Source organism: Podarcis vaucheri (assembly GCF_965113315.1).
Source record: "Podarcis vaucheri genome assembly, chromosome: 1".
NCBI lineage: Eukaryota > Metazoa > Chordata > Lepidosauria > Squamata > Lacertidae > Podarcis > Podarcis vaucheri.
The window spans coordinates 49,670,938-49,696,848 of NC_138759.1; the positions used below are offsets into that span (position 1 = coordinate 49,670,938).

The 25,911-nt window shown below is 42.9% G+C and overlaps 2 long non-coding RNA genes across 2 annotated transcripts; one reads left to right on the forward strand and one right to left on the reverse strand.

Moving 5' to 3' along the window:
* Positions 1 to 1,516: 1,516 nt before the first annotated feature.
* On the reverse strand, positions 1,517 to 18,728 carry LOC309535059. Its single transcript, XR_014220998.1, has 3 exons — positions 15,363 to 18,728; positions 12,319 to 12,373; positions 1,517 to 4,378 (listed from the first exon to the last, which is right to left on the reverse strand). It is a non-coding gene; the product is annotated as an uncharacterized lncRNA (long non-coding RNA).
* LOC309535055 lies at positions 7,362 to 25,116 on the forward strand. Its single transcript, XR_014220995.1, has 3 exons — positions 7,362 to 8,303; positions 20,486 to 20,596; positions 24,268 to 25,116. It is a non-coding gene; the product is annotated as an uncharacterized lncRNA (long non-coding RNA).
* Positions 25,117 to 25,911: the final 795 nt, after the last annotated feature.

The window sequence follows — 25,911 nt, forward strand, 5'->3', positions numbered from 1 at the left end:
TAGCCACATGCTTAACTTTGGCTGGACTGCTGCACTATATATTTGTACATGTGCACATACAGCCTGGTTCTGTTTGTGCTGACTCCAAAGTTCATCAGTAACCAAGTTCAATGGGACTTGCTTCCAAGTATAGGATTCTAGCAAACGTACTTTGACCCAAGTCCTGCTGAGTTCAGTAGAGCTCCCTTCCAAGTAACGCACTGTGAGAAAGGCATATATAATGCTGTAGTTTGACTGGTCTTGGACCTAAATTAGACATGGCGTTAATTGTGTAAATGCAGTTCCCAAACTAAAGCACTTCACACAACACTGTTGGGATCTGGGGCAGAGTCTTGTCTCTCCAATGCTCAGAGAAGCTTTTCTGTTTGAATGTAATTAAGGCTGTGGCTTATCTGAAATTCAGTGGTGGGAACTGCAGTGGTGAAATTGCCACGCCTTCACTCCTCATAGGTCAGTGTAAGGTTGTTGTCTGATGGTTTGTTCTAGGTCATAAAGGATTTGCTAGAGTACTAAAAACAGGTTTCTTAATCCAGCTCTGCATGTGCGATGTTAGGGTGGCTGGGACTTGTTGCTTTCTTCAGTATGGCATCCTCTTGATTGTGCTCAGCTTCCTATCTGTGGCCCAGCTACTCCCTAGAACGTTCTGTTGCGGAAGCTCTCTGTGTATTTGGTCATAAGTTTAAACCACTCGGCAATATCCCACAGCAATGAGCTTTGACAATTTCCCAGGAGCTCTCCCTCTTTTCCTGCTGTGGTTGACTCGTAATACAATTCTTGCCTCACCTTGTCCTGACCCTGCAAGCCATGTCTTGAATTACTTGAATCTGTCCTGGCTGAAATGTTGTATTTCTACCCAGTCCCAAGTCTTTCAAATCGTTTTGTTCAGTCATTTGGCTTGATATTTATCCTTGCTTTCCAAACAGGTCTTCTCTTTTAAGTCTCCTGTTGAAGATTTGCTACAACAGGTAACGGGCTTGCTTGCTTCTTAGATTAAGGCAGCAAACTGCTTGAAGCAACTTGCATGAATGAATTTGCTGTTTGTACTTTACAAGACTGGCTTCCCTTACCTCAATGCATATTTGTTTACATGTATCTTTGGTTTATAAGCCCATGCTGCAGGGAAACTGATTTGCATATTTTACTATAACAATGCAGAATAGGAAGCCAAGGTATATGTAAACGATAATATCAATACAATCTTCCTCTTTCATAAAAGCAGTGATTTCTGCTGAAATTAAATCACATTAATATAAATGAAGGAAAACCTATATCAAAACAGCTTTCCCTTTGGGCTAGAAACGCAGGAAAAAATTGAAAACTTTTACATATGCTATGGCGGGTAGGCAACCTAAGGCCCATGGGCCACAAGCAGCCCACAGGGGTCGTTTAACCGGCCCACGAGCTGCCCCCAAACTGAGCCGCCTGCTTGGCGAGTTCCCGCAGACTACACTAAACCAGCGCGGCACAGACAGGGACTCACTTCCGTGAAAGAAAGAAAAAAAGAAAGACTTCAAGGTGCCCTGCTTTTCAGACTGGGTTCCTTCCTATGTTTATGGCCATGCTGGTCAACCAGAAGTTATGAAGATGTGGAATGTATATAATCTGTTGATCTAGTAATCCCATCCTTGGCTTTGCAGCTACATTAAAGCACTGCTACATTAGGTATGAAAGTACCCCTGATTCTAGCATGCAAGAAAGAGGCCAGAAAGTTCTCTGCAGAACAGAGTTCAACTGGGGGAACTGGTTACTTTTAGTCAAGGCCATCCAGACATTGCTTTCTGAGGCAATAAACTTACCACAATATTGTTATTCCTCATAATAATACCGTAATAATATTTTTAAAATTTATCTAGCTGGGTTTCCCCAGCCACTCTAGGCGGCTTACAACATATATAAAAACACAACAAAACATCAAACATTAAAAAACAAAATATTCTATACAAGCCACAAACAAACCAATAAATCAATATAAATCATCAACAACAACAATAATCTTACACTAACCTGGCACTCTCTAAATGAGTGTGTGTGTTTGTGTGTATTTATAAATTTATTACTTGTCTCTCACCACAAAGTCCCAGGGTAGATTACAACAATATACAATAAACACAAGTAAAAGAGTTCTAAATAAAAATAAAACAGTATAGATTAAACGGTACAGATTTTGGACTTCAACACCCCATTTGTCCCAGGAAACATGGTTATAGAACTGAGGGTCCTTGGAGATTGGAGGAGACTGCTTGACCTCATCAATTTAATGTGACAAATATTTCTTTCGGATGTGCCCTCATCCAACCTGTATATGCCACACCACATAAGCTTCTAAGTTTGCATGCCTCTCACTCTCTTTCTGTGATGTTGAAATCATGGAAAGAAAGAGTAATCATGTGAAACTGATTAGACAAGGTAAGCCTATTTGATATTATCATTTCAAAATGTGTTAAGCAGCTCTTAGGATTCCCTTTTGATAGCCTGGGATGAGCTGAGTACAGCTGGGGTTAGATAACAAAATAGCCAAGCCCATAGCTTAAACCAGGGGTAGCCAATATGAAGCCCTCCTGATATTCATATAATCCACAAATTGGAAGGGAGGCTGATGGGAGTTGTAGTCCAACAACATTTGGAGGACATAATGTTGGCTACTCCTGGCTTAAACTTTCTGCATCAGCATTCTGCCCCATTGCTGATCAAATCTTAAGGGGCCTTGCCTAATAAATGCTTGTGTTTTCATTACAGTGCCACAGCAAAATCAGAATAGCAGTCAAGATTTCTAAATGATAGCACGCAATTAGAATGTGTATATAGACATTTATAAAATGAAGATAATTGGGTTAAGTAGTCTACCTTGGGGAATTTGACACATCTGCCTGGTTCCACCCATTCAGAATCACTGCATATAAATTACCTCACTCTAGCTAATAACTACTCTCCTCACATTCTCTTCTCCCTCTCTGTCCTTCTCAGACCCTCAGCGACCTCTTTTATGATGACTTCCAAATCTGCCTTCCATCTCGGCTATGTATACCTGAAGGAGCGTCTGCACCCCCATTGTTCTGCCCGGACACTGAGGTCCAGCTCCGAGGGCCTTCTGGCAGTTCCCTCATTGTGAGAAGTGAAGTTACAGGGAACCAGGCAGAGGGCCTTCTCGGTAGTGGCACCTGCCCCGTGGAACGTCCTCCCTTCAGATGTGAAGGAAATAAATAACTATACAGTATGACATTTAGAAGACATCTATAGGCAGCCCTGTTTAGGGAAGCTTTTAATGACTGATGTTTTAATGTATTTTTAATCATTTATTTACCGGTATTTATTATTCATACATACATACATACACCAGAGCTCCTTTTTGCCCTTATAGTGTTATGGGGCCAAACAGTCATAAGGGACATCATTAGCATGTTATAAGGTATTCCCATTTAAGTGCCTGCCCTTGAGATAATAATATGCCTTTCTCCAGGAGGCTTTTTGGTGGGTTCCACAGCTTTGGAATTCCCTCCCCAAGCAAATCCAGGAGGCATTTTCTGTGAATTCATTTGGGCACCAGATTATTATTTAACTTAACACAGTTGTTCTGTTCTGCAACTACTATAGTTTCAATTATAGTAGTTTTAATTTATTGTCCTTTTTAGTGTTTTAATTTGTATAACTATATTGCTTTTTAACTTACTGTAATTGCTTTTTAATACATTAAAGAATTTGAGTCGCTGCAGAGTTCTGGCCATCTCTCTGCCACATGGTGATGATAAATATCCTAATTTCCCCAGTCAAACCATCTCTCTATTTTTCAGTCACTGATAAAATTATTTTTATTCTCCTTTCGCCCCCCCCCCAATGATCTTTTCTGATCAACGTTTCTAAAATCTGACCTGGTGTAGACTGCATTTAAATATGTGATACATGTCCAGGTCAATTTTGTTCAAAGATTGTCCTCTCCATTGCGCCCCCCCCCCCCGCTCCTGCCATTCCTGGTTATTTCTTTCTTGGTGCATTTGAGATGTTGTCAATGATGAACTAGTCATTCCAAAGACTAGTGTTGTACAACAACTCCCTGTTTATAGTGCTAATACCACTTGAGGCTCCACATAGAGGTCCGCTTTCACTTCTAGCCCTTGCCATGAGGTGGCCTTCTGCTTGTTGTATAAAAGTTCACAATCAAAGATGCTGTTTGCATCTTTGTACACAGGCCATGCTAGAGGTCACTACACGCCTCCTTAAGCAAACAGGGATCCACGCCAGCTGATAAATCATTTACAAGAAGAAGTCAGAAGCGAAGAGCTGGAGATTAAACAGGTCACTAGGTGTCCTGATGGAATGACGTGTTGGAAGAGCTGAACCAGCAGATCCTGGAACTGCAACCAATAAGTTTCCAACAAACGGACTGAAATGCACGAGAAAAGAAAAAAGCACCCTTTAGAGATTGGTTAGAAAGAAGTATTACTGCCAGCATGGATTAGTGGCTAAAGAATTTAGCAATGAACTCAGAAATCAAAGTTCACGTTGTTACTCAAATATGAAATCGTGAGTGCATACCCTCCAAGTTTCCCTGTTTTCCAGGGACAGTCCCAGAATTATGAAAACCATCCCAGCTTCTGATTTGATCCTGGAATGTCCTATTTCACCACCACGAGTGCTGAGCTCGGGGAGGGTGAGTGGGTGCTTGTCCTCAACGGCGGCGGCTGTGAGGGGGCATCCCATTTCTTCTCCATGGCCACCACTGCTGGCCTCCTCCATCAGGCAGCTCATAGCAGGTGCTGGAGAGTGGGTGAGGAGGAGAAGAAAAGGCAGCCACCACTGAGACCCAGCCCCACTTGGCTCCAAGATGCAGACATGGGCAAGGGCTGTCCTGGCTGCGAAGAAAGGGGGAGCGGAGGAGAGTGCAAGGAGTCTTGATAAATTTTTTTAATTATTTGTGTGTCCACGTCTAATCTTGCCCCTTTCTAAAATGTATTTATTAGTGTGTGATTTTCTTTTTGTAAATCTACAATAATAGAATAGAATAGAATAGAATAGAATAGAATAGAATAGAATAGAATAGAATGTGGATTAATGGTTTTTTTCAAGACAGTGGAAGGTGTGCGTTCCATTGGAGTAGTGGTGGTGAAAATGCTCGTTTTTGTTGTTTTACAAAAAACGGAGGGTCAAGGAGGATCATGTGTGCATGACAGAAGTCCCTATTTCCATCTGAGGAATGTTGGAGGGTATGTGAGTGGTTTGGGGAAAGTCACTGTCTTGCAGGCTCAGAGGCCTGTATGTTAACAGGACCCCTGGTGGTGGCAGTGATGCACTATCTTTAGGCAAGCAAGCAGTAGCCTGGTATGGAATTAAACCCCTTTGCACCAGGCTGTACAGCAACCCAACAAGCAGGCCCCTTCCTTAAGGATCTTATTCAGATCTCCCCACTTGCATCTTGTCACAGTAAAAGTCAATAATATTCATGGCCGCTGTGATCCAAGCAGATGTGAAAGGTAAGTCAAGACCGATGTAGGAGGGTGTCAGCAGAAAGGAGAAAATCAAACCGTTTTTGTCTCTCTTGTTTCCGGGACATAATTATAAACTGCCACGATGGTTGTGAGAGTCACGTCTTCCCCCTCCTGAGCTTGACAGTGCAATGGAGAGTGGGTGGGTTGAAGGAATTTGGAGGAGTGCAGGGCAGAGGGAGAATAGGGGAACACGAATGGCAGCTTCCAGAGCAACAGCTTGCAAAAAAAATGACTGTTGTGAACTGAAAATATGGAAACAGCTGCTGAACACAGTGCAACATCTTCAAAGATTTGTGCAGGCAGGGCTAGGCTCCTTAGGGGAAAGAGCTTTCAAATGTTTGGGAGTTGGAAATGCCCTCAGGTGCAGGATTTCTTTCTTTTTTTAAAAAAGGGGGGGTGGCGAGAATTAAAGTCTTCATACCTCACCCTTCCTTACAAACCAGAACCATAAAATACAATAAAAGGCTGTTAATGGTTCTCATCAAACAATGCAATCCTTCCTCTCCTGTCATAATATCCTCTCCACACAGACACACACAAAAGAAACTACAGCAAGGATCCAAAGGAGATGCTTGTAGAAAATGGTTTTATCACCTGGGCAGAGTATAAAGTTAGATTACGATCACAATTAATATTATTAATGTAGTGCCAAAAATGTGCGTGGTTCTTTCCTAAGTAATCAGGGCAGGCTCTACGGTTGTGCCGCAAGGAGGGTTACAATCTAAAATCTGATACAAGAGAAGACCAGAGGGAGTGAGGGTAGCAAGGAAGGAATATGCATTTTGTTCAACTGGCATCTAACTTGCTGCTTAGGAAGAGAGGATGAGTACATTAACTAGAGATATCTGCTAAAATGATCAGCAGTGAGGCTTCATAAAATAATCGTAACATTTAAAATAATCAGCACTGTATCTCAGAAATGCCATGGTGCACCCGTAGCAGCAAAATCGGACGCCTTAATCTGCCCCACCTGCAATAAAACATGTCTCTCCCTGATTTGGTCTCTATAGGAGATGCTGTAACTCTCCCAATGGTTTGGTTTTACCCCTGAAGGCACACTCTTCCATTGTCTCCTGAGACAGACAGATGCCAACAACAAATCTGAGAACTGAGTTTATATCTTTTTGCTGAACGAGAGTAGCACACATCGCATACAAACATATATTTACTGTGTGGTTCCCGTTCCGTGAGTTGGGGGGGGCAGGGGCAGGAATGGTACCCAGAGCCCCTCACCCTCAAGGGTGGAACATTCCAACATTGAAAGTACACTCCTGTTGAGACATTGGGCCAGGGTGTAACAAGAAGGGGGCTTCAGGTAATTATGCAAGCCACCCACCCCCTGGGCCTCCGAGAATCTTTTAAAAGAGCATTTTCTTATCACAATCAAAGTGAAGGAAGTGATATTGTTGCACACCACACCAATCTGAGCAGTATGAGATTCCACCCAGGCTTCATGTTTCCTTCAGAATGAGGCACAGCAGAGACTGTGGTTTCTTTATGGTATGTGGTTTATACCCAGTATACCTGAAGGAGCGTCTCCACCCCCATCGTTCTGCCCGGACACTGAGGTCCAGCGCCGAGGGCCTTCTGGCGGTTCCCTCATTGCGAGAAGCGAAGCTACAGGGAACCAGGCAGAGGGCCTTTTCGGTGGTGGCGCCCGCCCTGTGGAATGCCCTCCCATCGGATGTCAAGGTGATGGACAACTACCTGACATTCAGAAAACATCTTAAGGCGGCCCTATTCAGGGAAGCTTTTAATGTATGATATTTTAGTGTTTTTTGGTTTCTGTGGAAGCCGCCCAGAGTGGCTGGGGAAACCCAGCCAGATGGGCGGGGTACAAATAATAAATTATTATTATTATTATTATTATTTATTTACACATGTATACAAACTGAGTCTGTGATGGAGGGGCTCACACCATTAAAGCCCGTGTGGCTCTGTCTCTCTGTTTCTAGCCTGCAGTTTTTGCATCCAGCTTCTAGCTCACACAACTCAACTCTTAACTCTGGCCTTATGTCTTTCTAACAGACAGTTGAGGGAGGGAGGCCCACCCATTCCCCCTCTGCCACAGAGCCACTGTTACCCTAAAGGACCCATACTTAGGGGGCCATTACCAGGCTAGTCCAGCAATTGAATCCTTGCTGGTTCCAGGAATTAGAAGTTGCACTCAGGCATACAGCCTACCCTGTCCCCAACTCACAACAATATGTTTCTATTCAGAAGTTTGAATTCAGGAGTAAAAAAATATAAAAGAGTAGGTGTATGATTCCCATGTCTAGGATTGCCTTACAATATTATTTTCTAAGGGTCCGAGGAAAAATCTAGTTGGGCAGAATCTAAGAGGAGGCTCCCTCTGTTTCTTTGTTTTTTTAAAACTAGATTTTGAACTAGTGGAGCATGTCTCACTCACTCACTCAGTCACTCACTCACATTTTGCTTCATTCCCTCCACCTCCCCATTTTTCTAATAGGCTATTCATCTCCTCTTTTTTAAAAATAGAAAATGAGGTTTTAAAATGTTGGACATCATGGTATATTTCCACATATTTCCTCCCCCACATGCCATGTTTATTATGTCTCAGTAGAAATGGCGATAGGCCTTCCGTGAATAATGGCTTTTTACAGCCAAGGCCCTTCATGAATGACAACCCAGACATTTGTTATTCTGAGTCGCTTGTACGTGCAGTGCTAAATGTAGTAACTTTGATACAAGTCTGGGTGAAGGATTTATGGTTTGTTTTCTGTTTTAATTAAAAGAGCACTGAAGCATCCTGCTAGAGTTAAGAGGGTGATACGGACTTTGGATGGAGATCTAAAGGAAAAAGTATGTCATTTCTGTTTCTTGAATGTGCCCCTTTAATTGTAATCGGCCACAAGCCAGGTAACCTATTAAACCCTTTGCCCCTTGCACTGCAAGAGGATAAGAGCATGTAAAATCCAGTAACTCTTTAACTAGGAGACCAAGCATTACTTCAGTTCAACAACAAATACTCTTTTGTTTCTTTGGCTCAAAGTTGCCGACCAGAGTATCTGCTTCACAGCCCACAGTACCTGAAAGAGCCTTAGCTCTGCCAAAGAGAGCCCGAGATACAACCTACCTCTTCCCCTTGCTTGATGACCCTTCCTCTGGAGATCCTTGTACTCAACTTGTATTTCTTACTTGTCCCTCACAAGACAAAATATAAACAATATCGAGTTTGTCATCTCCAGATTTTGGAGTGTTTTCAGCAACTCTTGTGGCTTAGCTAACATAACCCTGTGGGGTGCCTGGAATATAGCCCTTTTTGGCCCTTGAGTCTGAAGTGTTTGGTCAGTGGAGATTAAAAATTTGGATGAATTCTGTCAGAAAAGGAAATGAGAGTGGAAATAGCCACAGTTTGCATGTTCAGTTTGCATGTATTTGTAACGTCAAATACAAGAGGTATTCACTATCTTTTTTTTGTGTCCACAAATGCCTCCTAAGCTGATGCTCTAAACCACTACACTGATAAACTAGCCTGCTTCCCCCCGTTCTTTAACTTTGCACACGCACCCTGGAAAAAGTGCTGTGGACAGCCATGTATGCCACAGCTCCAGATACAAGAAAGTGACTGAGACTGAAGCTTACAGGTCATCCTGGCCTAGGGCTGTGAAGCCAGAGCCAGATATGAGAAAATAAGGGTGGAATCGGGTTCAGGTTTGGGTTAAGCTCTATTTAACTAGATGTGACTTAGTTTTGCGCAGAAATGTATAGAACTGTGCTGCAAATCACTCATTTGCATATCACTCAAGAATTATACACTTGTCTCCTCTTTTAAGATACCCATCTTAGGTAAGAGGAACAACTTTCTTCCCCCTTTTCTCCTCTCTGTTTAGAAAGAACTCTAGTTTGTTGTTGTTCAGCTTGTTGGCTTTCCCCTTTCTTATTCCAGGAATCATTGCAGGGATTGGGTAAGATAAGCTAGAGGCATTGCACACTGCTTTAGACCATTCTCTCTCCTCGCCTTTCCCATTGAGCCTCTTGGGCTTGCCAATCAGAAGGTCAGTGGTTCGAATCCCCGCAATGGGGTGAGCTCCCGTTGCTCTGTTCCCAGCTTCTGCCAACCTAGCAGTTCGAAATCACACCAGTGCAAGTAGATAAATAGGTATTGCTGTGGTGGGAAGGTAAACAGCGCTTCCGTGCGCTCTGGCTTCTGTCACGGTATTCCGTTGGCCACATGACTCTGAAAGCTGTCTGCGGGCAAACGCCGGCTCCCTCGGCCTGAAAGCGAGATGAGCGCTGCAACCCCATAGTCACCTTTGACTGGACTTAACCATCCAGGAGTCCTTTATCTTTTTACCTTGCTACCAATACAACACCAGGTCCCATATATCCTTCCAAAACAAGAGGCTGCTGAGAGGGAAAGTCTGGCTAGCCAACGTGGTAGCTTCTAGTTGTTGCTGGACTCCACATCCCATCAGCCCAAGCCATCCGGGCCAGTAGTCAGGAAGGATAGGAGTTGTAGTCCAACAACATCTGGAGGGCATAGCTGTCAATGTTTCCCTTTTTTAAAGGGAAATTCCCTTATTGAGAATAGGATTCCTCACAAGAAAAGGGAAAAGTTGACAGCTATGCTGGAGGGCACCACGGTGGCTTGTCCCTGTTGTAATATGTTCCATATGTTCTCCAGGTGGCTTACAAAACAGTAAAATATATGCATAAAAGAAAATTAACATAGCATTCCAAATCAAAATAAAAGTGTCAGTAATAATCATGACTGTCAAAGATTATTATTTTTTATCATTTAAGGTGCAGGGTTTTTTTTAAACAGGCAGGCATAGCAACCAGGAGGCAAGCTGAACTGGGAACACAATAGGCTGGGGATGGATGGAAGTTCTTTTGCACCAAAATACCAACAAAAATATCCTCCTAAGCCTGCTATTTGCACTGGGTATAAAGGTCTCATGGATGCCAATTTCTCCTCATCTCTGCTTAGAATAGTGGTTTGACCAAAGCTGCCTAATGTCTTTATGACTTGAAGTTAGATTTGAACTAGGGACTTCCCAGTTGACACTCAAAGCCACTACACAACATCATCTCTCAAACACTGACTAGATTATCTCACTGATAACAAGGAGAGTTTTGATTTTAGCCTACATATATCAACCAGACACATGCATGTTAAAAGTATTTGCCTACGACTATAGAAACACATGGGTCTCATATTTGAAACAGAACGACTATGGATTTCCAGAGGTGTTTTCAGAGTATGTAAAACTTCCCCACATGTTGGAAATCTGCTTACAGCAGCAAATACATGAGAACCTAATGATGAAAGAGAATGGCCTCTTAAAATGGAACTGTTTCACTCACACTGTGAGTCAAAATGAGAAAGCACACATTGCTGTGGAAAGTGAAGAAGGTGTTCAGTAAAGTTATTTGAATAATTAAAAAAAGGACTTAGTGTGTGAAAAATTAAAAACAAAACAAAACACTAGACCTAAACAAGACATGAGATGGCTGCTGTGTTAAGTTTCTTGAGAACAAGATCTGAATAAGGGAATATCAGGGTAGGTCCCTCTTCTGTTCATCTATGCTTGCAAGTTATTCAGAAGTCTTCGTTGGGTAACCTCACCTGCTTACTTACATCTTTACAAAACATTTGCCTCCAGCAAGGTCCAATTTGTATAGGTGCTATTTGGTTAGCTGAGAGCTCACCATAGGTTCGAATATATATAGCAATGTAGTCAGGAGACTATGGAAACTTCAGGGTAGAAGTGTCTCTTTTCCATTCTTATCTCATTGGCATCCAATAGCAACCCAGGTAGAATCTTCCACACATAGGAATAGGCAAATCTGTCAATTTGGTTTCTCTTATTTTTTCATTTTTCCATTCTTAAATTCAGTTCCACATCAGCTTGAAAATTATTACGAAATAAGTCCTAATGAAAATTCAGTGTTTTAGCGTGAATTTATCCTACTATACACATATTTGAGCAATTCTGCCTACTATACAAATTTGGCAAAGCAATTTTCACTATGCATCTTTATACACACTTCATTCCAGTACATGCATTTTTGGACACGTTACTTGGCTAGAGAACTGCTTTGCAAAATTCGGATAAGTGAATTTAAATAGCTGTGTTACTGTTTGTGCATTGTTTTGGAAAGTACAGATTAGGCAGATGAATTGAATTTGTTTCCCTACACTGTCACTCCTTGGAAAGACATCCATCAGGGACTGATTTGAATGAGGCACATGCTTAGACATCATATGCAGATGTCTGGTCATGACTATACCATCATATTGAGAAAGCATAATAAGGATTTGAAAAATAAACCCACTTTGCCAAATCCCCACATACTGAACTGATTGTAGTTACTAGCCCCAAGTTAAGCATATTATGTTCTATGAACCAGGCATGTTCATGTTATTCTGAGTGCTGGAGCCGAGGGGGATTCTGGGACAAACTTTTTACAGTGTTTGAAAGCAAGAATATATTATATTACCATATAATCCAAGGCATTCTCCCTGCAGAAAAACACAAAAAGTTATTTAATGAACTCTGACCAAAGAATTTAAACATGGCACCATAAGCTCAGGTTTCGCTTCCTAAAAGAGAAACCAAATACAGAAGTGAAGACTTTTGAAATAAAACACAGGCTTATGATGGGAGGAGTAGAGTTGTAGCCACATCCTGACTGGTTATGCTGTTTATAACCGGTGAAAGTCCCTCTAAAATTAACCTCCCACTGACATAACCCAAGCGTTATTAGTTTTGCAACATCAATAACTGACATTCCTTCTCCCTTCTTCCCGGTTACTCTTCTTATCCAGAGTCACAGAGTTTTTAAACAGAAAGGTAATACACTTTCTCACCTGGTCTGTCGTTCTTTTTGCATAAATCATATGTCACATTGACACACAGGAGACACTGTAATACACAAAACACATGTTGCTATAGATCCAGCTGGTAGTAAATAAGAGCTCCAAGAATGTATAGAGTTTTATGACACAGAAGCACACTTGGTTATATGCCAATGGTTTAAAAACAGGGGTGCGGAATTATTATTGTTATTAAATATCTTATCAAAAAATCACTCAGTTGCAGATTTTAAAGAAATTCTGAAAATTGACATTTATATTAAATCTGACATTTAATATAAGGGCCCACTTTCTGAAAGGAGCCCAGCGGTTTCCATGTCTAAATTCTCTAACAAAACTGACAGTGGAGTAAAGGTACATAAATAGTGTTATATACTGAAGTTCTCACCCTGGGCCAGCAGGTGGGTTCCTGTAGATAGTTATGCAAATGAAGGATTGAAAGTGACGTTCAGTGATTGGATAGTTTTAGAAAGTTGTTACAGTAACGTGGTACTAGAGCTCTATATAAGCAGGCTGTCTGAGCGCTTCAGTTCAGTTCTGTCCTGGCCTGTGAATAAACAAGAGCTGTTTGAAGAATCGCTGTGTCGTCTGATATGTTCACCCACAACTTAACCAGTAGTGCTTCCACTGATAATGCGGATCAACATTCACTTTAGGAGGGAACCAATTTGGCAGTTTAAGACTTCTCAGAGGGGGATCAGCACACCACTGGCCTTCCACAGTGTCAGTAGCAAACGACAAACCTCCGGATGTTGCTCCCAGTGAACTTCCAGTGCAGCCCTTCTGCCAGGGATGAAAGGAGAAACAGTCTCTTAATTCCTGGGCTGGCATTTGAGCAGCTGCGGCTGCAGGAATAGGAACTGGAGAACTGGAGCAGGAACACACATGGTTCAAGGAATGGTAGGATGCCAGGTCTTGAGCCAGCCCAGATTTAGGATAACTTCTTCTTTGGCAGGACATCTGTTCCCTTCACACGACAAGATCCATCTAGTGAAGCTTTCGCCACCAAATTCTTGGTTTTTTGTGTAGACATTAAAGACATAGCAGAAAAGTTGGTACCCTTACACCAGGCATGTCCAAAGTCCGGCCCAGGGGCCAAATCCGGCCCCCTGGTCGATTTAATCCGACCCGACCCCCCCCCCCAGCAATTCTGAGTGCCTGCTGTTCGGCTTGTTCTGACCAGGAGTCAACGCATCGGCAGAGAGCTGTAGCTCTCCAGCATCGACCCTTGAAACTGCCCACCTGCGCCCTGTTCTGTTTTCTGGCTGCTGGCCGGCTTGCGCAGGCGTCCTGCATGTGGCTCTCTATTGTGGCCACTGTGCAGTTTGCTCTTCCGCCTGCCTATGGGCTCTTGCACGGGCTCGCCGTGCGGTTTGCTTTCATGCCCGCAGGCGCTCTCGCCTGTTTATCTACCCCTCAACAACTTTGGGGTAAAATCCTAAAAAAAAAGCCCAACAACTTTGACCGGCCCTCACACACGTTCACTTCATCAAATCTGGCCCTCTTTGAAAAAAGTTTGGACACCACTGCCTTACACTGATCATGGGCTAGATTCAACTAAGTTGTTGCACTAGTGGAGGCAGCACAAACAAACTTTCCCTTCCCTTCCCCCCAGCACCCCCCCCCCCAGATCTTCTCAGGAAGGTCAGGAGAACCCCCAGAAGAGCAGCTGGGGGTGGGGAGAAGAGTGGGAATTGTTCAGTAAAGGTAAAGGACCCCTGGACGGTTATGTCCAGTCAAAGACGACTATGGGGTGCAGCAATCATCTTGCTTCAGGCCGAGGGAGATGGCATTTGTTCACAGACAGCTTTCCGAGTCATGTGGCCAGCATGACTAAACCGCTTCTGGCGCAACGGAACACCATGACGAGTGCCAGAGTGCACGGAAATGCCATTTACCTTCCCGCTGCAGCGGTACCTATTTATCTACTTGCACTGACATGCTTTCGAACTGCAAGGTTGGCAGGAGGAGGGACTGAGCAACGGGGGCTCACTCTGCCGTGTGGATTCGAACCGCTGACCTTCTAATCAGCAAGCCCAAGAAGCTCAGTGGTTTAGACCACAGTGCCACACACTCCCCAAGTATAAGAAATGCTTACACTGATTGTATTAGCATGACATTGAATTCCATCCAAGGAACAGGATTCAGCTCAGTTTTACTCAGAGTATTTCCATTTAAGTCTATTAATGTTACTCTGAGTAAAATTTGGCTGAATACCACCCAAGAATAATACAGTGGTACTTCGGGTTACATACGCTTCAGGTTACAGACCTGTCAGGTTACAGACTCCACTAACCCAGAAATATTACTTCGGGTTAAGAACTTTGCTTCAGGATGAGAACCAAAATCGTGCTTTGGCAGTGCGGCGGCAGCAGGAAGCTCCATTAGCTAAAGTGGTGCTTCAGGTTAAGAACAGTTTCAGGTTAAGAACAGACCTCCAGAACGAATTAAGTTCTTAACCCGAGGTACCACTGTGTCAACATATAGGGTGGAATTCAACAATATGTTAAGGTGATCATTCCATTGGGACAAGCATTGGAATTGCGCCCCAACCCCACATGCTGTTCTGGGGGTTATCCAGCCCTGCCCCACTTACAAAATCTGGTCACAGGTTAGGGGATCCTCTAGAGCAGATTTGGGGGTGGGGTGGGGTGGCAGAGCTACAGAGGAGAGGAAGGAGATGTCCACTCACACAACATTGTATATCAGCTATGGGTACCAGTGCTTCCCACCCTCTTCATCCTACATTTTGAAACATCTAAAGGAATGAGGAGTAGATCAATTCTAAGAAATATTAAGAAATTAATGAGCTCTTCATCATCGTTTTGCTCAGGCCTTGATGAGAAAATTGCACCATTGAATCAAAAGCTCGATGGCTTCAGATCCCTGTGAAAGCTTGGCTACTTTCTCAATAAACACATGGTTGAGTTTCAAGAAGAGAAAGTCTCTGTCTCACATGGAAATTTAACTTGAAAAGTACTACTATTCACAGGGGACTTGAGCTTATTTCTGTGCAAATGTGTGCAGGAAATACATACCCAAACAGTGGCTGCAGGAGGAAGTCTAAGCCAAAAACTCCACTGCAAACAATTGCCCATTGTACAGGTGAACTATTTGAAATGAACTCTGTGAATCTGAAGTCATTCAGCGTCTTCTTAAGCTTTGAGAGAGAACTCTTGTCACTGGGTTTTCAGCGTGCCATAAAGAAAGAGACAAAACAGGTCCAACCTGGTCTATCTTGTGTGATCTGTGAGTCATTCTTGTAAATCTTATTAGTCTGCTTCAAAAGACTCTTAACATCTAATAATGAACAACAAAGAAGGGGAAGCAGAACACACCATCTTCTCTGCTCTCACTTATCATGAGCTCATTTTGTCCTGGTTATCAATTATACCGCCAGAAGTTCAGCCTCCATTTAATTGACTTGATTCAGCTTTCTTAACATAGGTCTGCAAGATGCCTTATCAGTGGTCTCACCTAGCAACTGTTTCCCAGCAAAGAAAATATGCCCTCCCTGACTAACACTTCTCTGTGGATTGAAGTACACCTGATAATTTTAATTAGCCGGTTTAGGAAATGCTGAGCTCTCTTGATGCACCGCTTAGGCACTCCCCTGCTTCCTCAAGGGGTCAGCCAAGCCAATGGACTGAGCTGAACATGAAGGTGAATCTGTAACCTTTTGGCGATGAGGAAGTCAAGCTGGCCGGTCACACAGCTTGGGTCTTCCTGCCTGTGGCTTACAAGGTTGCAACCCAGAAATCCCACCTGCCTCTTTAACAACTCAGCAGTCACAAAAAGAGGATGCAGCTGCGGCCTCCCCTCCCACAGTGCCCCTGCGCATCCTCCTACCTGCAACTGGAGCAAGGAGGACTCTGGTTTTGCCTCACAGCAGGGAGGGGTGGTATCGCAGCTGCATCCTCTTCTGCTGCGTCGAAATCTTTAAAGCGACAGGCAGATCTCCAGTTTACAAGCTGCCACCCTATGACAGGCTGTCTTCCAGCTTCTCTTAAGTGATCCATGAAAATTATGCCTTAGAAAAAGGTGATTCACCTTCAATAGACTCACCTGTTCTCTAGCCAGACTACGAGAGGGCTAGTTTGCTTTTATGAGCTGGGTAAAAAGAATAAATCCCACTAGACGCAGCTTCTGTAAAAGCTGCAGCATTGTAATGCAGCAAACCAAATGCAGCCCACCCTCTTGAGAAACATCATGCTGTTGCTGCCTGCCTGGGACTGTAAAAACAAATAAGGGGGAAAGGGCAGGTCACAGTAGCTTGGCTCATTGGTGAATCACAGGCCTTGCGTTTCCTCTTTCAATGTTTTTCTTCTCTGGCTTTCACCAGTTCCTTTCATCTTCTTCTGTATGCCTTACCTTGTGAGGTAGAGCCCGGTTAATCTATTTCACACAGCAAAACTGAAAATACAAAATGTTCTCAACTTTTGCAGTCTCTTTTGCACAACAACAGGCCTTTGTCGGTGTAAAATGAGAACGTTCATTTTAAGCACATCAGCAGATTGTATCGCTTTAGATAGAGCACGTTGTACTACAACTCTTAACTACTTCCATTTCTTTATCTCAACTCTGTGCCTACAGCATTCTTGCTGAATAATCACAAATGTACATTCAAATGTAGAGGTCCTGACAACATAGAAGCATTCAAAAGCAGTTGTGTGTTTTTTTTAAAAAAACCTATAACACACATTCCCTGTAACATTACTGATAATTTGTGTTTGCCATCATGGAGTTCATCTTCTTACAGAGTGTGTTACACACTTTTTCAATTCTTTGCTGATCTACCATGACAACAGATAATAATCATAGGGTTGTTTGGCCGAGTAAAACCTGAAAGCCAGTTCTTGCACTAGAACAAAATCCTATTTTAACCCACCGAGATACCATGATGCCCTGTATCTAACATTCACCACACTTGAGGTTATACATCTCAAACTATGTGTCTTAAAATGTAAAGCAGACCAAGAATTGCCAGGGCAGGTGTGAGCTCTATCGCCACCTCTCTCGGCTCAGTTTTTGGGCGTTAAGTAGTCATCAGGCAGGGAAGTGACAACCTAGGCTTTTGCTGTCAGTGCACTGCAAGCAACTGTTGATATGCACCCACCAATCAAGTGTACAGAGTTCTGTCTGTCACATGCAGCTTCTCCAGTGACCCTTCCTATGTGTCAGACAGGGCCATAGGCATCCTTGCCGCCTTCTCAAGCCCCTTCCCTTTTCTACCCTGAAAAGCCCATTGTGGGATGCTATTGTGCCACCTAAAGGCTTTCGACCTGGCATCTCACTGCCATGCTGTAGGGTTCAGGGCTGCTTTCCAGCTTTGGAGGAAGGAAATGATCCTGAGGCAAAGGCCTGGTGGCTGCTCTGGGGGCCTGGTACTGGATTCTACACTCTGCTGCAGGCTATCAGCAGAGCATAATGCCAGGGCGTATGCCAGCTTCCATGAGTTGTTTAGCCTAACCTACATACGTCTGCACAAAACGGTGCATTTCTGGTACACTGCCAATGTTTTGTTCTGGGCCATGGGTATTAATGCCTTGCGTACATAACTACTATTTTACTCTCCGATGAAAACAAACCAAGCCAAGGTTATTGTCAGACACCTTTTTCTCATATAGCCACCCAACCCTTATTACAATAACAATAATTATTATTACATACTCCCTTGTTATTATGCACTGGTACAGGTAGCTTTTTTCCCACACATTAGTAGCTTTGCAGAGCTCCCATGAGTCACTTAGGAGTCTTTCTCAATGTCCCAGGACTAATTGTATGTGTTCTCTTGAAAGTTGCAGCTACTTTAAAGTAAGAGGTGCAGATAACACATCTCTTACATCATATGTCTCCATCATTTTAATGTGGCTTGTGTCTGGCTTAGTCACCCACTTGTGCCATGGGCTACACAAACAGAATAAACATGGGCTATGTATCGGGGCAACCCACCCGTAGCCAAATATTAAAATGGAGATGGAGATCTTGGCTTTTTTTCCAGTGTGTGCAGACATTTTCACCCCGAGTAAATTGAATGGGCATGAAGCAACTTGTTTGTGGGCATTGGCCATGCCGTGTGTCTATTCAGTAATGGCATTGCACAAATGTAGGTACAGAATGGAGCATCCTGAGAATTACGGCTTTTGTTATTAACGAAAATTTAGAAGGGAGTCTCAAGGATCCTTAAAGCTGCAAAAACAGGTTTCAGTGCATGTGAGCAACACATAGTGAAACATCAGAGATCATGATAGGTGAATTGTCCTCATTGCACATTGAAAGATACCATTAAGCCCCTCTCCATCCATCCATCCATTCATTCATGCAGGGAAGAAAATGACTGCACAGACTCTATTAAGCCATAAGCATTTCCTTAATCTGTCTCTCTTAAAATACTGTACCAAGGTTTCATCTTGAGAAGAGGGCATGCATACAATAAATAAATTATGAAGGAGTAGTACAAACCCAAGTTCTATGCATCTGCAAGTAGTTCTCTTTCTAAACAGAGTAAATTTGGTTTAATTTGGACAGGGTTTCATAAGGCTCCTCTTTGATCTCACAGCTTCCTCACTGCCAAATGTCAAAATCCTGCTCCAAATCCTGGAGGCAGTTCTAGACCTAGTAAAATATATATAGTTTGAAAATATTTAAACATTGGCAAAACTGACAAGTTCTTTCACTTGCCTTCTTGGAAATTGTTGCAGCGTTCTTGCTGATGTTTTAAAGAACGCCTCTTGCTGGCAAGGAGATCTAGTGTGGAAAATTTCGGCACAAGCAGGATACAATTTTGTCAGGATGGAATGTCCTATGACACCATAAAGCCACCACTGCATTATAGGTTTATGAATATAGGCTCAATTTTATATCCTGCCTCTTCTCCAAGGAACTCAGGTCAGCATATTTGGAATAATCCTATTTCATCCTCACGACGACTTCATCCTTTTTATAATTTTTGCTTAGTTGTATTTCATGGAGTAATGAGTCATAAAGTGATAAATGAGTGGAAGAGCTCAAAATTACTACCACTATCTTACTGACTTTTCTAACACAACTGCACAGCTTGATTTTACCAGACATTGTTAGCTTGCTTGGAGCTTTGCAGTGAATTTTGGGCCTGAGTATGATAAACTTTCTGGGTTTGGGCAAAGCATTTTTAATGTTGTTTCCAATATTTCTAGTCACCCTCAGAACTCAAACCCAGCTCTGGTTCTTCTGTCACAAAGCACCAATCTAAACCCTCCCTTTATACCAGGGGTCATCAACCTAAGGCCTGGGGGCCGGATACAGCCCAATCGCCTTCTCAGTCCGGCCCACGGACAGTCTGGGAATCAGCATGTTTTTACATGAGTAGAATGTGTCCTTTTGTTTAAAATGCATCTCTGGGTTATTTGTGGGGCCTGCCTGGTGTTTTTACATGAGTAGAATGTGTACTTTGATCTCAAATGCATTTCTGGGTTATTTGTGGGGCATAGGAATTAGTTCATCCCCCCCCCCCAAAAAAAATAGTCCGGCCCACCACATGGTCTGAGGGATGGTGGACTGGCCCACGGCTGAAAAAGGTTGCTGACCCCTGCTTTATACATAAAAATATAACTGCCATGTTGCTTGCCACAATCCATTTAGAGAGGCTGGAAAGAACCAGTTCTGACAGGATGGCAAGGGAAAATTTGGGACCTGGCTCTTTCCAAGCATCTACCACAACACACAAGGGCTGTTCAATGCCAAACAAAACATGCTCATTTTTATACGATATGATCCCCATGACATAAACAGAAGTGATGTTAATGTAAGACCTTAGGCCACCCTGTCCTGACATTGTTGTGTTGCTTGGAGTTTTCCACCAAGTTTGGGGACCTGAGTGAGAGCCCTTCCACACATAAGCTGTAGAGTAGCCTACAAATAGCTTATAGCCATGTTGGCAACACAACCAAGCAGATGGTCATGCAGCAGTGTGAAGCATGGATGGAGTTGTCATTTTCAGCATCCCTCTGAGTTTCTCATTTTTCAAAACCTAGGTTCAGTTTGCTGTATTTCTGCATCAGTTTGCTATTTTAAAAAGGGTAATCAAAAAAGTTCATCAGCATTTTAGTATATATTTCTCTTAATGAACATATTTTTGCAAACAATTTTGCACAATATAATTCATTTTATTCTTTATTTCCAGTAATATTTGCATTTTTATGCACACTTGCCCTGAATATATGCTTTCTGAAGACTTTTTTGTTGTTGCTGGAGAACTGCATTATGACATCTGGAGAAGCACAAAATGCAAAAGGTACATGCATTTTTAGTTTGTTTATTGTTTCAGGAAGTATGAATTTATCCCCTCAACCTGTCTGCGGCAGAATCATAGTGGGACCTACAAAAGTAGGGGAGTAAGTTCATTGACAACAGCTCTGTGTCCCCTAATCATTCCTCCTCACTCGCCATACTGAGATGATCTCAACACTCTGAAGTGCACTTGTTGAAAAGCAAAAAACAGAAGGTGGCGCTGGAGGAATTGAGTGTGTGCCACACCTTCAATCTGTTTCTTTTTCTAAGATGACCTATTTTATTGTTATTGTGGATTATCAAAAGCACTTACGCAGCCCTGTGAACTTGTGTAGGGCTTGACAAACAGATAAGACAAGCTCCCTGCCCTGAAGTTTTTATGGTTTAAGTAAGAGCAAGACAAACACAAGATAACACATGGGGACAACAACACTGGCAGAGCAGGGTGTAAGGATTATTAGCAGAGAGGGAAAGGGTGTGTTTTGAGGAGAGAACCGGAGAGGGGGCGGCTATGAGATGAAGATATCAGAACTAGTGGCGCAGCTATACAGCTACTAACACATTTGCAAAGCTCAGCAGTGTCCGGTATGGTTTCAAATTGGATGGGAGACTGCATGTTGAGATTCCTGCATTGCAGGGGGTTGGACTACATGAGCCTTGCGGTCCCTTCCAACTCTACAATTCTATGATTTTATGAACTGCAGGAGGCACAGAGCAGGATTCCTCAGAATTGCCTGTCTTATGCTCAATGGAGTGGGTGTAAAAATACATAAGCACTTCAGAGTTGGGAAAGCGCAACATTTTATTTAGTATATAACACTTCATAGAAATCCACAGGTAAAGAAAAAGATAAGCCTTTGCTCCCCAAATTACGGCCTAATTTTGACAGCCAGGAAGACAACTGTGAAAGGTGCATATGACAAAGGCAACCAGAAATGTATAGGACCAGTTGCATGACTTGGGCATGTGAGCCAGGAGGGAGGGATTGGTCTGTATGCATGTCCTTCCCACCTCTCTTCTCAGGCCTAGGTCATACATGATTTTGTGGTCATTCCATCAGCACAGCAGCAGTGTATTCCTCGACCCCGCAAAAAGTAATATCATGAGCTTGGGGTGTTACGTTGTATGCCAAACCCCTCTAATCCCTGGATCCAGCAAGTGTTAAAAACTAATCAAGCCTTCAAATTCCTGGAATAGCCAAGATAGCTTCCTGGTTAGGCGACGGGGGATTAAGGGACTTGATGTGAGATGGCAAATGAGTGGGACACCCCTCCCTCAACAGAAAAAGTCAGTGTTGAAGGCAGAGAGTTGGAATGATGTGAGCTAGAGGAACAGCAGAAAACTGGAAGACAGGGAGACAGAGCAATGTTTGATGTTTGCTTGAATCCAAAGCTGCAGCTATGGGAGAAACAAGACCTTTGGGGGATGTTAATGCTGTGAACTCCTCCATCACAGGCTTAGGTTGTATATATGTGTAAATAAACCATATATCATAAAGACACCAGAGTCTCCACTGTGTCTCATTTCCAAAAGGAAACACAAACCTTGGGTACCCCTGGAATCTTACACCACTCAGAGATTGGGGTGACATGAACAGTTAGTATAGGATTGCTCAGTAGGAGAATTTTAAAAAAAAGAGGAAGGAAAGCGTACCCTGGCCAACTCTTGATCATTCAATGTGCTATTGTTGTTGCTCATTATACAATAAGACATGGAATGAAGCAGAGGCTTGGATTTGAAGTACAGTGGTACCTCGGGTTACAAGCACTTCGGGTTACAGACTCTGCTAAACTGGAAGTAGTACCTCGGGTTAAGAACTTTACCTCATGATGAGAACAGAAATTGTGCGCCAGCAGCGCGGCGGCAGTGGGAGGCTCCTTTAGCTAAAGTGGTACCTCAGGTTAAGAACGGACTTCCAGAATGAAATAAGTTCATAACCAGAGTTGCAACTGTAGCCCAGAGTACCTGAAGACCTCAAACTGGACCTGCCCCCATGTTCTGAACACCTGACTATGCCAAGTTGCAGAATTCAGCTTGCGGAATTCTACAGACACTCTCTTGCCTTGCCTTCCACCCCCCCCTTCCATTCTTCACACCTTTACTACAAGGGCACATCAGCTGTGTGCAACAACAGCTGCCCCCACAAAGCCAGAACACACAGGCACAAGGAGATTAGAGGGGAGACCTCTATTTTAAAGGAGGCCTCCCCCTTCAGCTAGTGTGATTACCACAACTCATGAGTTTTGCTTTTCCTGTTTTTAAATACCCCGCCATCCCTTCAAGCTTTTGCAGGAGAAGACGTTCACCTACCTGCCTACTTTGGTTGCTGGTCCAAACAACCCTGCAACTAGACTCTGATGCAGTTCCACAGGCATTATTCTGGCCCAGCCTTGGGCCACTTTCAGGTGGGCCTCTGTGCCACATCCTGCCCAGTGCCTCATCATTTGACTGCTCCATCCCCATGCCATACAATTTAAGCCTTTTGGTTAGACTGATGCCATTTCTTTTTAAAAAATATGCTGTGCATATACATGTCCCTTTGAAAACAAGAGATGCACACAGTTTCCTCAGAGCAGCAATAGCAACAGCAAAAAAGGATGAATTGATGGCTGGGTTTTTGCCACCATTAGACTTTCTCCTCAAACTGAGGAGGGGTGAAGCAAACTGGCTTGCAAGTTATTGACAGGGTTCCCTCCCAAATGTCTGGTAAGAGAGGTAAAATGAGGAGGGGGGGAATCCACTACCAACTGTGTGTAAATCTATGGAAAAGAAACGAGTGGTGGAGAACTGTCCTTCAGACAGAATGCATCCGCTCACAGGTGATACAAAAAAAATGCAATTATAAATCCACTTTTCTACATCAGCATCCATCAATGCAAATGTTATTAAAACAGCATTTCTGTCTTTTATGCATACATACCAAAAGCGAGAGAGACTAAAGTGTGTTTTAAGTGGAACATGTGAAATAAGTCTTGGGATTTATTAGTTTCTAGTTGGTCCCACATACAAGACTCTCAAGATGACAGGAAAGATCTAAGTGTCTCCCTTTTGAAATAAAAAGAGCATTCTCTTGGGAACACACATGCCATTGGGAAATACTGATAGATGCAACATGTGCAGTTAGATGTAAGACTGTATTGCAATCCGTTTAGTTCACTGGTTACAGGAGGAGAAGCAGCCTAACTGGTAATTACTGTGGGTTTGGCTTTTGCAGGATGAAGCTAAAATGAAACTAGAAACGTTCTCATAGGTACTTTCCATCAGTGATTTGCTAACTGAAGAAACAGTGTGAGAATTAATGGAGATACATATAGGAAAGACACAGTAGAAGTGGGGTCTGAGGGATCAAATTGGTGTGAAATTAGTGTGAATTGTTAAAATATTGAGTTAATATCCAAAGAAAACTGGCTTAGGAAGCATTTTGATACAGAAAATGAGAGGCTCTTCTGTGCTATTTGCAAAAGAGAGGATGGTGGAAAGTGTAAGCACTGCAAAACAGACTTCTTTGATGCTACAACAACCTACTTCCTCTTCAGCAGCCAAAGAAGTGGTTATTGGTAAAAACAAGTTGAAAAGTTAGTTCAACATCCTACTCTATAGACACATTACACATTACTTGCATTTATATTTCCAGTGGAAACCTTAACGTGACATTTACGTTCTGTTTATGTACAGGACAGCATATCAAAATGACACCACCGTATTTTCCAGTTATCTTGAGACTGCCACCACCACAGTGAGTTTCACAATACCGCTATATTACCCCTTGCCCAGGAAATCAAAGTATTCAGCAACCATTGCAGTGTTTCACAAAACAACTGAACCCAAAGTGCTTCATGTACGTTTGTCTTGATCCAACAGGAGGTGAGAGGAGACACAAACAGGTCTGCATGTCATTTCCCCCAGGCTAAGGAGATCAGCTATCTGTTTGAGGTACAAGCAGTCAATCAGATTCACTTCCCTCTTTCCTAGAATGAATGATGCTACTGATGACAATGCGACAGGGGCTGCATATGCATTGCCCAAGTACTTTCATGTCCAGGAAATCTTCATGCACCGCTTATTTGTAAACCTTTTACTTCCTGTTAGATTGGGACAAACATCTTTATAATCACCACAACAACCCTGTAAGAGAATCCAGTGTAATTGTTCACATTTTATGAAGGGGTGGGTGCTGAGATTGAAGGAACTGTGGCTTGCCTAAAGCTGCTTTATGAGTTCACAATTTAGGCGAGATTAGAACAAGGAGTTTCATGCTCCCTGTGCTAAGTAGCTCTGTTACCCCAACCTACATTATGGAATATGGTTGTATGGCCTGCTCTGGAGAAGGGGATCTGTTTTTTTGTGTGGCCTGTTTTTTTTGTGAGCGTACAGTACTATGCTGTTGGATTGCTAGGTTGAGTAATGAGGGACTGATTTAAAATGTTATATATTTATGGTATTGCTGTGCTTTATGTCAACCATCTTGGGGAGAATTTCATTCCTGAGAAGCAATATAGAAAATAATTAAATAAAAGTATATGAGCTAGGGCAGGCATAGGCAAACTCGGCCCTCCAGATGTTTTTGAGACTACAGTTCCCATCACCCCTGGCCACTGGTCCTGTTAGCTAGGGATGATGGGAGTTGTAGTCCCAAAACATCTGGAGAGCCGAGTTTGCCTATGCCTGAGCTAGGGCCTTACAGCTTCTGAGAAACTGTTTGACCCCCTTATAAGCAGCTGGCTCAAGAGCACAACTTGTTATGAAGTTATGTAATCTTATCTCGTTCTCATTACTCTTGTATTACTCATAGGTATAAAGTCAAGAGATTACAGCTCATAATGCTTGTCTCGTGCTGTCTAAGGATTCCTGCAAAGTAATGGTATTGCCTACTCAGGCTTCCTGTTAACAATATGTACAGGTACACACTCCCTCCTATAAATGTTTGCACACTAAGCTGCCAATAATCTTTCCTCCACGGCCCTCCTCCTTCAATACTTTTTTTTCACATCTACTAGCTTTACCTAACAGTGCATGTAAAAAAGTAATGAGTTCCAGTTTGACTCATGCTGGTAAATTCATACTGGTGTGACGCAACGGAAGTACAGCTAACATAAGAGGCGATGTTTGTTTTTCTTTAGGGCACATACTCTTTTGAAGGCGATTGGCCATCTTACAAAGATGATGGGCAGTGGCATGGAAAAAAGAGGGAACCTGATTGGCTAGGGATAAATGAAGCAATGTTTACCTAACCCTGAAAAATAAAAAGGAAACAAGAGGGGACTTCCAGACCGTTGCTATTTTAAATCAACAGTGGGATTCAGTTGCATACTGGGAAAT